A 12,389-nucleotide genomic window follows, 5' to 3' on the forward strand; every position below is an offset into this window, starting at 1 on the left:
TGGAGATCACGAGTGACAGATTCCTGCTTCATATTTCAGGGTCGTTGGTTACCTAGTCGAGAGAGAGAGAGAGAGAAGAAGAGGTGTTGTCAAATATAATTTTGTGATCGCTTTCAGTACATCTGTTGCGTACATCTCTGTATTTGTTTGTGCAATAGCTTCATCTCTCTCTCTCTCTCTCATTATGGATATGCAGTTTGTCACCAACACTAAGAAAAGATATAAATAGATTAGAAGGGGGGTACAAGCAAAAGCCACAAAGTTAATTCCATCCATCCGGCAAGTAGGTTTCCAAAGACGACTAGAGAGTCTGAACATGAATGGCTTAGAAACACGACGATTGAGAGGACAATTAAAAGAAACATTTAAATTACTCAAAGGCATAACAAAAGTAGACAGTAACCTATTTACGTTAAACAGAAACCAGACAAGAAATAATGGAAGGAAACTAGAACTGAAGAGATACAACACATCCCACTGCGGGAACTTCTTGACATACAAGATATGTGACACGTGGAATAAACTGCCACCAGAAGTTGTCAACAGCAACGGTGAAGAAGAGTTTAAAAGAAAGCTACACAAAATCATGAGGAGGACACTGTGAATGAACAGTAAAACCTGCTCCTAGAGATAAGTGAGCACACGATGTCTCCTCTTAGGGTGGACTAATAAGTCTTTGAGACATCCTAATCCTTGTAACTCTTGTAACCCCCCTCGTGGGAGCATTTAACGAAGTTTAACATAGGATAGGCAGCGTGGGAATTATCTCCGATATATTGTGTGCGATCGACATTCTCTCTCTCTCTCTCTCTCTCTCTCTCTCTCTCTCTCTCTCTCTCTATATATATATATATATATATATATATATATATATATATATATATATATATGCTTAAAAATCACAGTAGATGCACGTGACTTCATAAATAAGCGAATACCACGGGAAATGATAGTCAGGAATCCAAGCGCTTTCGTCTTTATTCAGACATCGTCAAGGAGCTACTAAAGTACAATCGGAGAGGAAGGCCTCAGGTACAAACAAGATCAGGAATACCAGATGGTTAATTATCAAAAGGGTAAAAATTAAAAGGAATAATCCAGGATTATCGGATATCACACGGTCACAAACTTAAACAGATTCTGACCCTAACCGAAATTACAAAGTATCTTTACAGTCCAAAACATGTAAAAACTGAATATATTAATTTTGTTGCTTATATTTATCTACAACTTTTTTCATTATGAAAGCATCAAGTTTAAATAAACCAAGACTTAAATTTAGAACATTTCTATTATTTGACTTGATAAAACAAGATTCAATGATATTCCTTTTAACTGTGTCATTACATGGGACTAAGGCTCTTGCTTGACTCCAGTTAATAGGATGGTCTAAATCTCTCATATGTACAAATAATGCATTCGATATTTGCCCAGTTCTCACAGAATATTGATGTTGCTTAAGACGCTGTGAAAGAGATTTGCCAGTCTGTCCGTAATAGATTTTATCACACTTTTTGCAAGGAATTTCATATATGCAGCCTGGAAGATCTTTAGGAGAATTTTTGATTACTAAACTCTTGACATTAATATTACTGAAAACAACATTTATGTTAAAAAGCTTTAAAATTCTAGGAATATCTAAAAACCTTTCATCATAAGGTAATTTTAGAATGTTATGCTTACTAAATTCAAGTTTGTCATTAGTTGAATAAAATGTTTTTCTAGCTCTTTTCCATGCCACATCTACAAAAGTCCTTGGGTATTTAAGTTTCAATGCAATATCATAAATAGTTTTAATTTCAGCGTCAATAAACTGCGGGCTACAGACACGTAAAGCCCTTAGGAACATCCCAGAAAAAACAGAGAATTTAACATTTTGATGGTGATTGGAGTAGTAATGAACAAAAGAGGCAATATTAGTTGATTTTCGAAAGACTGAAAAGGTGAAATTTCTATCATTTCTATGGACAGTTACATCAAGAAAATTCAAATTACAATTTCTTTCTTCCTCTACAGTAAATTTTATAGAAGGGACTAAATTATTGAGATTATTAAGGAATTCCTGGAGGTTTTCGTGAACTGGCCAAATACAGAAGATATCATCCACGTATCTAAACCAAATAACTTTTTGGGGCAAAATTCTTGGTAAGAGTTTTGTCTCAAAAAATTCCATGTAAATATTGCTAAGGACAGGAGATAAGGGATTACCCATGGCCATGCCAAACTGTGTCATTACATGGGACTAAGGCTCTTGCTTCTGTAATGCTCTTATCATCGCTCACAAACTGAAACTCCGACTCAACTTTCTACGGAAGTGCATGAACGAGCAAGTGATGCCCAAGTCGATTTTACCAGTGAGAATTCTTCGCCTAGCAGAGCGACCTTTCGACGAGTTTCAACGCATCATACTTCAGAAACACATCGACATCACAAAAGTGGAAGTAGATGATGCGTTCCGTACACCTTAGAAGGCAGACGGTATAGTTTTAATCAGACGGTTCCTGTCGATTGGAAGAATCGGATGCTGGATTATTGCTATGGAAAATTGAGAAAGTGCTGCAACCGTCTTGAAAGGAAGCTCCAAGTCAAGCTGAAAAATCTTATTGCTGAAAGCGACTGGACTAAGCATGCCAACATGGACTTCATGATTAATTTATCTGACAAACCAGTGGATAGTGCTACGACAGCGGCTTTGGGATATGGGTTAAGCTTTGGTGTATTTAATGGTAACCTGGACTGTGTCGACATCTCAAAATCCTTTTGTTATTTAGAAAAATTGAAGCAAAACCTATGCCCTGATGATATCAATATTTGTAAAGGTATTGTGTATGGTGCTATGAGTAAACCTTCTCCCCCTAATGTACCCGTGAGATTTCTCCAGGCTTTTAAGAAAATTAAAGAAGACGAAACAGTGAAGGTGACAAAAGCAGATAAATCTAATGCAGTGGTAATTATGAATAAAAGTGACTATATAAGTAAAATAATGACATTGCTAAATGACACTGATACTTATACGAAACTGAGGTCTGACCCTACACAGACAGTTAACTCCCATTTTAATAAACAAATTAAATCCATTTTGAAGGGCTTGGGCCATTTAATTAAACAGTTTACACCGCAATGCGCCTCCCTACCTTACATGTATGGTTTAGTCAAGACGCATAAAATCAATAACCCTATCAGACCAATCATTAGTTCAGTGGGCTCAGTTTCGTATAATTTATCTAAATGGCTTGTAAAAATTCTTAATCCTTTGGTAGGAAATATTTCTAACACGAATGTTAAAAACAATGTTGATTTTATAAACAAATTGAATAGTTTAAATTTGAATTATGATTTTAATATGGTTAGTTTTGATGTTGTCTCTTTATTTACAAAAGTGCCTGTAGATGACTTACTTGAATATTTGGAAGAGGAATTAGAGCGTCATGACATTCCTTAAGTGTAGAAAATCTCATAGTCTCATAAGGTTATGTATCAAAGATAGTAAATTTTGTTTCAATGGGGAATTTTTTGTACAAAAGTTTGGCATGGCCATGGGTAATCCTTATCTCCTGTCCTTAGCAATATTTACATGGAATTTTTGAGGACAAAAACTCTTACCAAGAATTTTGCCCCAAAAAGTTATTTGGTTTAGATACGTGGATGATATCTTCTGTATTTGGCCAGTTCACGAAAACCTCCAGGAATTCCTTAATAATCTCAATAATTTAGTCCCTTCTATAAAATTTACTGTAGAGGAAGAAAGAAATTGTAATTTGAATTTTCTTGATGTAACTGTCCATAGAAATGATAGAAATTTCACCTTTTCAGTCTTTCGAAAATCAACTAATATTGCCTCTTTTGTTCATTACTACTCCAATCACCATCAAAATGTTAAATTCTCTGTTTTTTCTGGGATGTTCCTAAGGGCTTTACGTGTCTGTAGCCCGCAGTTTATTGACGCTGAAATTAAAACTATTTATGATATTGCATTGAAACTTAAATACCCAAGGATTTTGTAGATGTGGCATGGAAAAGAGCTAGAAAAACATTTTATTCAACTAATGACAAACTTGAATTTAGTAAGCATAACATTCTAAATTACCTTATGATGAAAGGTTTTTAGATATTCCTAGAATTTTAAAGCTTTTAACATAAATGTTGTTTTCAGTAATATTAATGTCAAGAGTTTAGTAATCAAAAATTCTCCTAAAGATCTTCCAGGCTGCATATATGAAATTCCTTGCAAAAAGTGTGATAAAATCTATTACGGACAGACTGGCAAATCTCTTTCACAGCGTCTTAAGCAACATCAATATTCTGTGAGAACTGGGCAAATATCGAATGCATTATTTGTACATATGAGAGATTTAGACCATCCTATTAACTGGAGTCAAGCAAGAGCCTTAGTCCCATGTAATGACACAGTTACAAAAGGAATATCATTGAATCTTGTTTTATCAAGTCAAATAATAGAAATGTTCTAAATTTAAGTCTTGGTTTATTTAAACTTGATGCTTTCATAATGAAAAAAGTTGTAGATAAATATAAGCAACAAAATTAATATATTCAGTTTTTACATGTTTTGGACTGTAAAGATACTTTGTAATTTCGGTTAGGGTCAGAATCTGTTTAAGTTTGTGACCGTGTGATATCCGATAATCCTGGATTATTCCTTTTAATTTTTACCCTTTTGATAATTAACCATCTGGTATTCCTGATCTTGTTTGTACCTGAGGCCTTCCTCTCCGATTGTACTTTAGTAGCTCCTTGACGATGTCTGAATAAAGACGAAAGCGCTTGGATTCCTGACTATCATTTCCCGTGGTATTCGCTTATATATATATATATATATATATATATATATATATATATATATATATATATATATATATATATATATGTATGTATGTATGTATGTATGTATGTATTGCCTGATGGTCTTGTCGGGCTGTTTTTTTTCTGTCTGTATGTATATTATTGTTTCTCTCTCTCTCTCTCTCTCTCTCTCTCTCTCTCTCTCTCTCTCTCTCTCTCTCTCTCTCTCTCTCGTTGTAACTAGTTTGTCTTTAAATTCCTTCTAGGAAAATAGTCACCAGCCATTTGTTTGTTCTTTTAATAAATGTTTTAGCCATTTTATTCTGAAGGTTTTTATTTAATTCATAATTTGTAATTCGGATTTTATTAGTTATGAAACGTCGGCATATATATTATAGTATTATAATAGAATGCCTTTCCCTGACCCACCTTGGATTGTTCTGAATTCGAGCTGTTGCTTCGGAAGTGTGTGTGTGTGTGTGTGTGTGTGTGTGTGTGTATGAATAGAGAGAGAGAGAGAGAGAATATCACCCACTGACAAAAATAAAACAATATATTTCTGCTGTTCGTATCCAGCGTTGATTACTGGGCCCTTTATAAAATGAAGCAATTCTCAGCTGCACGTAAATAAAGCAAGCCAGCAGTGGATTGCAACTTTTGTATAAAACATCACTTTTGTATAAAACATCCAATCGTGGAATTCTACTAATTCCACGATTCATATTCAGCGGTAATCAGAGGGCGCTTCACAGAACCTTGTTTTTTATTTATTTATTTATTTTTTTGTTTCCAGTTGAAATTGGCTCTTGTTACAGAGGTCGTGAGCTTTGCGTATAACGTGCAAATCTTTGTTTGTTTTATTTTTAGAGAGAGAGAGAGAGAGAGAGAGAGAGAGAGAGAGAGAGAGAGAGAGAGAGCGAGAGAGAGAGAGAGATTTGCAAATTTTGGAAATATTTTCTGAAGCTGAAATTTAGAGGGTTTTAATATTTACAGATATATTCCCAGTTTTGAAATATGATTCAGGCTTGTAAAAATTTTCTGTGTGTGTGTGTGTGTGTGTGTGTAAGAATTTCGTTGGGAAACATAAAATTTTATGATAATTTCTTCAGATTCTTAAAATAAAACATTGATTTTTAAGTGTTCGATATCTGTAGAAATTCTCTCTCTCTCTCTCTCTCTCTCTCTCTCTCTCTCTCTCTCTCTCTCTCTCTCTCTCCTCTCTCTCCTTGAATACGGAAAGTGAGGGTAATTTACAGTGTAATGTAGCGAGCATAAGGAAGGAAATGTCCATTCTTCCGTGATGAAAACTTTGTTCCCTGTTTTTGGAGTTTTTTCTCCACTTTTGTTTATGTTTTTTATATGTCTTCCCGTGAGTGGGTGTAGTTTGAATACCCAAGTTTCTTTTCGAGGGGGTTGGGGAGGAGGGGTGGGGAGATTATGGGGTAGTTTTTAAACAGTTTTATTCGGCATACGGAAGAGAGTTGAGCTAAAACACCGGTCGTTGAGTCCATGTAAACAAAAGACTTCTGGTATTGTCTCTCATCCACCCGCCGTTCGTATTGACTCTCTCGACTTTGCGCGCACGCCTGCGTCTGTAGGCGTGCACTTGCGCGCTTGCAAGATCGTCCTTTTGGCACGTTCCTGCAACACGGGGACGTGACGTCCGTGAATAGGATTCCAGTCCTGGAATCGCACGAGGAATTTGTTTTCCTCATAACCTTGGCTCTGGAACGTGTCCGAATCGGTGGGTTAGAGACAGGTTTTAAAGCCTGTTCGGTTATTTAACTCAAATGTTATAATTTTTTAACATTTTATATATTAATTATGGATTCCTAAAATCGGGTGATAATGTTAATTACAGATATAATATATATATATATATATATATATATATATATATATATATATATATATATATATATATATACATATATTTAAAATACTATTTTAATGTAATAATATTGTTCTTAGGGGGTTTAGGAAAAGTCTATGGAAGAGCCTAGAAAGGTCTGGAAAAGGTCATTGTTGTTCTTAGGGGGTGTATGAAAAGTCTGTTGAAGAGCCTCAGAAGGTCTGAAAAAGGTGTTTCGCGTTGAGTTAAAGATGCAGGAATTTTATGATAGGATATCTATGATTTATTCGTTTGAACGAAAATGTAAAAAAAAAAAAAATGTGCACGTTAAACAATACCGAAGAATTACTTCTAAATAAAATATAGGCTATCTTTAAAATTTTTCTTGGTGAAACAACGTGATATTTGACCGTAGACTTTAGCACGATTTATTTGACGTTAAAAGTTGGGAAAATAATGTTTACAACTCATGCGTGAGTGGAGAATCTTGCACGCGTCCCGAGTAGGCTGGAGGTCGCAACACGCCTTGTTATGACTGAGAAATAATAATATTAATGTAACGTAGGTAGGTGAGCTCGACATTATACAATTAGGTCTTGTCTTCTCCAAATATCAAGACTTGAGTTCCAGCGTTTTTCTAAGGAGGTTTATTGAATGTTATATACATGTTTGAAAAACTGTACGTGTGAGAGGCATTCATATGATTTCAATATATGCAGCTGTATCCGCAATCGAATATGGCATTTATGTCCTTTTTGAAATTCTGATCAGTCTGGTGACGAAGACCAGACTTCGAGGTATAGACTGACGTGAAAGTCTTGCTTTTAATGACACAACACGTCAATAAAAAATTACTGTCAGATCGAAAAAGACTTTGCCTTCAAAAAGTGTAGTTGGACTCGAACTGCTTTCGCGTCGGATATAATAGACTTGATAGGACGCGGATAATGCTTAATTTTAGTGGAAGAAGAATCGTTAGTCGGAGGTTATAATTATGCTCTCACCAGCGTTTTTTTTTTCTTTCTTTTCTAAGTCACACGGCTGACGAGCAAATTCGTTTAATGAGGACTTTGTTAGTATTCGCCGACGCTGCAGATCCTCATTGGTCGACTAATTACGACGCTTGACGTAACTGTCTTCTCATTGACTGTGCTTGTTAGTTTTTAGTCTGGATCGTATTTCTTAACGACATTTGAAACTATCCAGGAATGAGATCCATAGCAGCGCTGCCTAAGAAACATTGACTTTTCGTGTTTCTTCGAATTAAGCAACAATACTGGGTGTCCTGGATTTTCTTATTATTCATGAGATGAAACCCTATTCATATGGAACAAGCCCACCACCACAGGGGCCACTGACTTGAAATTCTTGAAGCTTCCAAAGAATATCATGGTGTTCATTAGGCAGAAGCAAGAGGAAGTAAAGGGAAATACAGAAAGAAGAGATTCGACCAATTTAAAAAGAAAAAAGATGATTTAATATATAGATAAATAGATAAAACTGTATTAAAATGCAAAAAGAATAGTTTTAGGGTAGTAATGCATTGCATTTTCGCTTGAATTTCTGAACTACCATAATATGCTACTTCACTTAATTTCTTTCTGTCTCTTTGACAGGGAGGCAACATGACTTTCTTAAAGGTAAGCTTCTATTATTATTATTATTATTATTTTTTTTTTTTTTTTTTTTTTTTGCTCTATCACAGTCCTCCAATTCGACTGGGTGGTATTTATAGTGTGGGGTTCCGGGTTGCATCCTGCCTCCTTAGGAGTCCATCACTTTTCTTACTATGTGTGCCGTTTCTAGGATCACACTCTTCTGCATGAGTCCTGGAGCTACTTCAGCCTCTAGTTTTTCTAGATTCTTTTTCAGGGATCTTGGGATCGTGCCTAGAGCTCCTATGTTTATGGGTACGATTTCCACTGGCATATCCCATATCCTTCTTATTTCTATTTTCAGATCTTGATACTTATCCATTTTTTCCCTCTCTTTTCTTCTTCTTAAAACTCTGGTGTCCCATGGTATTGCGACATCAATGAGTGATACTTTCTTCTTGACTTTGTCAATCAACGTCACGTCTGGTCTGTTTGCACGTATCACCCTATCCGTTCTGATACCATAGTCCCAGAGGATCTTTGCGTGATCGTTTTCTATCACTCCCTCAGGTTGGTGCTCATACCACTTATTACTGCAAGGTAGCTGATGTTTCTTGCACAGGCTCCAGTGGAGGGCTTTTGCCACTGAATCATGCCTCTTTTTGTACTGGTTCTGTGCAAGTGCCGGGCATTCGCCTGCTATGTGGTTTATGGTTTCATTTTTCGTATTGCACTTCCTACATATGGGAGAGATGTTATTTCCATCTATCGTTCTTTGAACATATCTGGTTCTTAGGGCCTGATCTTGTGCCGCTGTTATCATTCCTTCAGTTTCCTTCTTTAGCTCTCCCCTCTGTAGCCATTGCCATGTGTCATCGCTGGCTAGTTCTTTAGTCTGTCTCATGTATTGTCCGTGCATTGGTTTGTTGTGCCAGTCCTCTGTTCTGTCTGACATTCTCCTGTCTCTGTATATTTCTGGGTCTTCGTCTACTTTTATTAGTCCTTCTTCCCATGCACTCTTTAGCCACTTGTCTTCACTGGTTTTCAGATATTGCCCCAGTGCTCTGTTCTCGATGTTGACGCAGTCCTCTATACTTTGTAGTCCTCTCCCTCCTTCCTTTCGTGTTATGTATAGTCTGTCCGTATTTGCTCTTGGTGTAGTGCTTTGTGTATTGTCATATGTTTCCTGGTTTTCTGATCTATGCTGCGGAGTTCTGCCTTCGTCCATTCCACTATTCCTGCGCTGTATCTGATTACTGGCACTGCCCATGTGTTTATGGCTTTTATCATATTTCCAGCGTTGAGTTCTGACTTGAGTATCGCCTTGAGTCTCTGCATATATTCTTTCCTGATCGTGTCCTTCATCTCTTGGTGTTTTATATCCCCTCCTTTCATTATTCCCAGGTATTTGTATCCTGTCTCATCTATGTGTTTGATGTTGCTCCCATCTGGTAGCTTTATCCCTTCAGTTCTCGTTACTTTGCCTTTTTGTATGTTGACTAAGGCGCATTTTTCTATTCCAAACTCTATCCTGATGTCCCCAGATACAATCCTTACAGTCTGGATTAGGGTATCTATTTCCTTGATGCTCTTACCATACAGCTTGATGTCGTCCATGAACATCAGATGGTTGATTCTGTTGCCTCTTTTCTTGAGTTGGTACCCGGCATCCATCTTCTGTAGTACTTTTGTCATGGGAATCATGGCTACTACGAAGAGTAGTGGGGACAGTGAGTCGCCCTGGAAGATCCCTCTCCTGATATTAACCTCTGCTAGTCTTATTCCAGAGCTTGTAAGTATTGTATTCCAGTTGCGCATTGTATTTTTGAGGAAGCTGATGGTGTTTTCCTCTGCCCCATATATTTTCAGGCATTCTATTAGCCATGTGTGTGGCATCATGTCGAAGGCTTTCTTATAGTCTATCCATGCCATGCTTAGGTTGGTTTTCCTTCTCCTACTGTTCTTCATTACCATTTTGTCTATCAGGAGCTGGTCTTTTGTTCCCCTACACTTCCTTCTGCAGCCTTTCTGTTGGTAGGGGATGGTGTTTGTCTCCTCTAGGTAGTTGTATAGCCTTTCACTGATGATACCTGTTAGTAACTTCCACATTATTGGTAGGCAGGTGATAGGCCTGTAGTTACTGGCTATATTTCCCTTACTCTTGTCTTTTTGTACTAAGGATGTTCTTCCTGTGGTCATCCATTTGGGTGCTTGGTGATTTGTGATACAATGCTGGAGCTGTTCTGCTATTCGTGGGTGTAGGGCCTTGAAGTTTTTGAGCCAGTATTCATGGACTTCATCAGGACCTGGGGTTTCCAGTTTGGCATTTTCTTTAGTTGGTGTCTGACTGTGTCTGTCGTAATCTCTGTGAATCTTTGTTTTATTCTCCCTGTTTCTTCTTCCTTGACTTCCTGGAGCCATGTTGCATGTTTGTTGTGTGATACTGGGTTGCTCCATATGTTTTCCCAGAGTCTCTTACTTGGTTCGGCTTCAGGAATTTCTGGGTGGTTGTCTTCCCCTCTTAGTTGGCTGTATAGTCTTTTCTGGTTGGTTCCGAATAGTTTGTTCTGTTGGTATCCCTTATTCATGTTCATGTACCGTTGGATCTTATGTGCTTTGGCCTTAAGCCTCTGTTTTACATCTTCTATTGTGTTGTTTAGTCCCCTCTCTTGTACTTTGTATTTCTCGTTGAGTTCCTCCCTTGTTTTCTTGCTTCTTAGCCTTTTTTCTGCCATCTCTTTCAGTTTACTCAAGTCAGATCTCATCACCATGATTTGCTTTTCCAGGCGCCTTTTCCAAGGAGGTTGCTGTTTTGGTTTCTGTTGGGTTGGTTGTGTTGGTGGCGTTGGTGTTCGTGTCCCCATCAGTTCTGCTACTAATCTTGCTCCTGCATATACCAAGTTATTTGTTTCTGTGATACTTGTGGTGTGTATTATGCCCATTATTTCATTGACGTCACTTGTTTTCTCCCTTAATTTCTTGGTGTTGTAGGCTTTCATGGAGGGGATCTTTGTTCTCTCTGTATCTGGCTCCATCCATTGTCTATTCTTTTCTACCCATTCCGTCCTCTCTGTTACTTCGTCGGTGTTTCTTTGTGTGTCGTTGTTTGATACCTCATCCTCCCTGTCGTCTTCTGTGGCATCGTCTCTCAGTTCGTCTTCGTGTAATTCGTTGTCGTGTGACATTTCCCTTTCCAGTTCTTCTCTTTCTGTTGGGGAGAGCCAGTTCTTTTTATTTATGTTCCTTACTTGGTCTGCCAGCCTCTGTTCTGTTTGGGGGGTGTTATTCCTCTCATTCCAGATGTTGACCAATCTTCTTCTATATCCTCTCTCCGTCGGGTTGCTTCTGATGTAGCATCTCCATATTTCCTTATTTTCTTCTCTTGTCCATTTCTTCCTTTTTGCCTCTGTAGCTCCAATCTCAGGCTGTTGATTACTGTCGTTGTGGTGATCAGTTGCTGGATGACGACCTCCAAGTACCTGACAGTCTTCCCCTTCAATTGGGTTGAATACCTGGTTGCCGGACGAAGCTCCTCTGTTGCCAGAGGTTCCATTTACGTCGTTGTCGTTTATTCCTTCATTTCTTTCCATCATTGCTGAGTTTTGCTATTTAACCCATAGCTGGACCCTACCCCATCAGGGATAGGTACTCATTTACAGCTGAGTAGACTGAGGAAATTATGGTAAAGATCCTTTCCCAAGGAATCAATGCCGAGGAGAGCGGTCACCCATTTTTTTCCTCTCTTTCTCTTTAACTCTGGTGTCCCATGGTATTGCGACATCAATGAGTGATACTTTCTTTTTGATTATTATTATTATTATTATTATTATTATTATTATTATTATTCTTTCATAGTTTGATGTTATTGTATTTCAGGTAAGTGTCTCCAGTGCTTTTACTTTTTTGTTTGTTGTTCCATAGTGATAAAAGTTTAAAAAAGAGATTCAGGCTTCTATATTATTATTATTATTATTATTATTATTATTATTATTATTATTATTATTATTATTATTATTATTATTATTATTATTATTATTATATTCAGTTTTAAAATTATTGAAGTTTTAAAAAAATTCAGACTTCTATATTATTATTATCATTATTTATTTATTCTATTAGTATATTATGATTATTATTAGTAT

This window comes from Macrobrachium nipponense, chromosome 25 (assembly GCF_015104395.2).
Source record: "Macrobrachium nipponense isolate FS-2020 chromosome 25, ASM1510439v2, whole genome shotgun sequence".
NCBI classification, from domain to species: domain Eukaryota; kingdom Metazoa; phylum Arthropoda; class Malacostraca; order Decapoda; family Palaemonidae; genus Macrobrachium; species Macrobrachium nipponense.